Source organism: Phyllobates terribilis, unplaced genomic scaffold, assembly GCF_046119375.1.
Source record: "Phyllobates terribilis strain yellow unplaced genomic scaffold, ASM4611937v1 Scaffold_11__3_contigs__length_659146591, whole genome shotgun sequence".
Classification (NCBI taxonomy): Eukaryota; Metazoa; Chordata; class Amphibia; order Anura; family Dendrobatidae; genus Phyllobates; species Phyllobates terribilis.
The window spans coordinates 440,807,328-440,811,962 of NW_027362771.1; the positions used below are offsets into that span (position 1 = coordinate 440,807,328).

Sequence of the window (4,635 nt, forward strand, 5' to 3'; positions counted from 1 at the left end):
TTTCTTTTACTAAACAGCTATTTAAGAGGGATTTAAACATTAATTCCCAAATGGCTCTTCTTTCAATAGACATGGAAACCATTAACCTTATTTTAAAACCTATTTTAATGTTTTTGGAGAAAAAAAAACTGTATAGCATACTCTTGGAAGAAACCAAATGTTCCTAAATCATCAAATATTATCCACAAGATTTCACTTCATAAGTATTATGAATATAACTCTTTAGGTAAATACAAAAAAAATTGGCTATGTGGAATGATAGCTATCCTTAGTGAGAGAATTTGTATTAAAGAAATTTGAATGCCATTATTCAGGTAAATGTTCCTGCTTCCATCTACAAATATTAAATGCAATCCATGCTTATTTGTAATAACATATGTTATATGATTGTCAAAATTGTTATTTAAGTTTTCTGTTTTACCTATGTATTTGCTAAGTACAGTATTTAAGTTCTCCACCCTTTATTTCTTTCCCTCTTTCCTCTTCTCACCCCTCCTCCACATTAAATAATTAATTTTCCTTCCCCTTTTCCCCTTGTTAGTATTATCTGTTAATTAAAATGAATACAAATTATTGAAACTAAAAAATTATTACAACTAAAATCACCAATGATACAAGACAGTTATGCCCTTTATTTCCTACCATATTTGCCTTAATTATGGAACCCTTTGCAGAAAGAATTAGAAGTAATGCCATTATCAAAGGAATTTCAACCAGAATTAGAAACTACAAGATCAGCTTATTTTGGGATGATGTTATTTTGTCAGTATCCAATCCATTATCATCCCATAGAGAGATCTCAAAAGAGATACAAGAATTTACTGAAGTCTCTTATTATAAAATTAAACGCAAAAAGTCTACAATTTTAGATCTGTTTATAGATGAACTTGAAAAATGACATTCAAGGTGAATTCCAATACAATTGGGAAAATGACTATTCTATATCTGGGTATTCAAATCACAAAGGATCCTTAAAACTTACTAGATTTTAACCAAGGGATTATTTTCCAAGTCATACGGGAAGATATAACAAATATCAAATACCAAGAGTTCTTCAATAAAATAATCCCCTATATGAAAATTAACATATATAAAACTAAAAAAGGACAGCCAACAATACTTTCAAGTTTCTAAAAATGTACATTTATTAATTAAGTATAAATACAATAAAAAAAATGTAAAAAAAATGTGAAATAATAGAGAAAAAGAGACCACAGAAGAGGTCTAGGGACCACTGTATGACATGAAGATAAATAAGTAGAGGTGTCTCATATATAAATGATACTGCTATATAGTAAAATACTAGTGACAAAGTGATGCACGCATACACAATTGATGAAAAGATCATATACTGTATATATAAATTCATGAATATTGATTTGCACACAAAAAAGTAGTTTGCTGCACAGAAAAAGTATACCTTTAGCCATAGTTGTAGCAGTGTGACAGTTACTGCAAAGCCTAGCCTTCTGAAGTCTTTATTCTCTTCTTTCATATCTAAAACTCAGTATTTTTTATTATATTTATATTGAACTAATATACATTTTTATAAACTAGAAAGTTTTTAATCCCTAAACTCCTATACATTTTTCGAGTTTTTCTACTCTTAATAAACAAGGCATGGTTATCTAAATTCCATTCTCAATGGTCCTCCTGACCTGCTGTGAGCCAACACCGGGAGAGCTTTGAAGAGCATTGAGTCACCGGGACTCTGCCCCTTCTCTCTCCCACCTCGTCAGCTCCATACTCCTGCACAAACCCGAGGAAACCATCAGAACAACCCCACAGACCGAAGGGACACTACCGCGCCACCTCTAGAGCAGCTACCAGCCATCAGGACACCGGCACAGTAAGTCACCACTGTGTGGTCCGCAGCACGCCTCCCTCTCAAGCGCTCTGCACACCGCTGTGTCTCACAGCACCACCATCTCTCTCCATAAGGAATCTCTGGCATCTGAACAAGGCTGCACAGTAGCAGCACGAGTAGCAGGCCACTTCACTGCTTTGTTAACTCTTTCCACCCTCTACTTGTGAGCTGCGGCTCACTGAGCTATAGCACAGTATTCATCCACTACTGATTCGTTCTAGCCTACAATAGGCAGCACAGGAACTATACCAAGCACCATAGTGTTCCTTATCACTTATACCTTCTGTAACAAGGAAAACTACTAAGAACCCAGAGAACTAATTAGCCCTGCCGACACTAACAGTTACAAAGATCCTGACTTTATATGATCACCTAATACAGCATCTACCTGCCAAAGGCCAATTGACAGTAACGTCCTCATGTTATCCAAGACCTATTATCAGTTACCGTAGGCTATCTGGACGCACAAAGCCGTCCTGGTGAAGTTCACTGTACCTTCTTTATCCTAGGCCACCTTGAAACCAACCTGTCTATACACACTGGAAATTTACACATATCACACCAAATTCAGGTATAACTGTACCTTTATTTCTCTCCTTACTCACCTGTTTTTCCCTCATACTTACCTTTTTTTCCCTTATAAGCACCAGTACTAGGTACTAACCTTGTCCACAAGGGGCGCAACTTCTACTAAACATCCACGCAGTAACCAACGACTACGTCCCAGGTAATATAACACTACCTATTGTCCTCATTTACGTATATAACGCCCAGTCACTTGTTGTGTATTCTCCTTTTCAGCAAATCGACGAGGAATAACCACCTGGACCCATTCCTTTCATCTTTCATCTTCTATTACCAGGTAACCGACACTTAAACCCACCCGCTCATGGGCCATTAGTGCTAATACTAACAACTTTACCAATTTTCCTCTCCTTTTCCCAGGGGACGACCACGACCCAGGGGACGACCACGACCCAGGGGACGACCACGACCCAGTGAACAAAAATCTACACACTTAAAACTACAACTGCTACCCAAGCCACGACTGAATATCCTCGGCCCTTTCCACTATCCCTTTTTAAATATTATATCGTACCAGTCGCAGTATTTTTATTATCTACCCGTGTGTTTTAATTTCACTAATAAAATTGTCTTTTACCACTTTCGGGTCTTCTATGATATATTCTAACTATTTTTTTTTAACCTATTATTCTCTTAATCTACCACTAGAATTATTTTATTTCTTTATCCTCATCCCATTTCCCTTATCACTCCTATGGAATCAGCGCAAGTTATGCCTTCTTTATCTATTTTTTAACCTCCTTGACAATTAGTGGTATTTTGTCTTTACTTGCCGCAGTTTACTTTAAGAAGACCCATCTAGCGCCACTAACCTTTACTACTATAAATTCCATTCTCAGATCTCAAAATTTATTTGGAAGAAAAAAAGACCAAGAGTTGCCAACTAAACAACCCAAAAAAAAAAGAAAAACAATTGTACCTGGGGGTCCCAAATATATTGAATTATTACTTGTCAAATGTAATAAAACAAAACCATAATTGGATTGTATCCAATGAAACTTCAAGCTGCATATTATTGGAAAAATCATTGTACAATAATATTTCCCTAAAATACTTAATTCTGGCCCACTTGATAGACAATCTCTCTCCACTAAAATCCACAACTATGAATGTCACCATTTATAAATGGTAAAACCAATATAACTCTATAAACCTTCACCATTCAGTATCGAGACCAATATCTTGAGTCTTAAGAAAGTTATCCCCTACACAGATCTAAAAGACTGGAAAGAAAAGGGTATAAAGATCATCTCTAATCTTTTCTCACATGATAATAAAGACGTAAACCCCTTCTATATGTTACAGGAAAAAATTGAATTGTATGTGTAAAAGCAAGGGTATAAATCAATTTTAACTTTAACAAACTTTTAATATTAAAAAATGGAAAAATCCACCTGGCTATAAGACAACACAACAATCAAGACACGACAATCATGTAAATCAACATGCTCTTGGGTATACCGAAAAATGTATATACATCAACCAAATAATGTGGGTCTCAAAATCTGTAAAATCATAAAAAAGGAACAATAATGGGAGTATTTTTGGAAATATGATTTTTTGATCCCTTGGATGCTGTATTGGGATAATGCGTGGCTTAAATTAAGTTGTGCCCCCTCTCCTGTCCTACATTGAGGATCTACAACCTGGAAGACCAGTCATAAGAACACCACATGGCTCATGGTGAGATTATATTCCTTTTTTATGAAATCTAAAAAAAAAATTAAGTTAATCCGTGCTGTATTGTAATATACAACACCCCTATACTCTTTGTTTTTTGTTTTTATCTTTCGTTCCTCCTGAGTTTCACTTCATTGCATGCACCCAGTTTGTTTATCTGTGGCTCTACCAGACCAGGCAGCTGCCTGGGCTTTTTTTCCTAAGCTCACAGCCAGATGTAGCCCCAGCCCTGCCCTCAGTGACCAGCCTCGCCCTCTGCACTCTTGGCTGTTAGTATCTGCCCCAGCAATGACCTCTGTCATTTATTCCAGCAATTAATATAACAGAGCAATGTCCAGAAGTAAACTGGAGCAAGATCAGAGAAGAGCGACGAGAATAGTGACAGGATCTACAAACTATGTCCTATGAGAAAGGGTTAAAAGATTTGGGAATGTTTAGCTTGCAAAAGAGAAAACTGTAAGGAGACTTAATAGTTGTCTACAAGTATCATATCTTAAGGGCTG

General features: G+C 36.2%; 1 long non-coding RNA gene across 1 annotated transcript; it reads left to right on the forward strand.

Annotated features, from left to right (window-relative positions):
- The first annotated feature begins 1,647 nt into the window (after positions 1-1,647).
- LOC141165232 (uncharacterized) lies at positions 1,648-2,968 on the forward strand. Its single transcript, XR_012251103.1, has 5 exons — positions 1,648-1,849; positions 2,377-2,438; positions 2,512-2,594; positions 2,669-2,729; positions 2,813-2,968. It is a non-coding gene; the product is annotated as an uncharacterized lncRNA (long non-coding RNA).
- Positions 2,969-4,635: the final 1,667 nt, after the last annotated feature.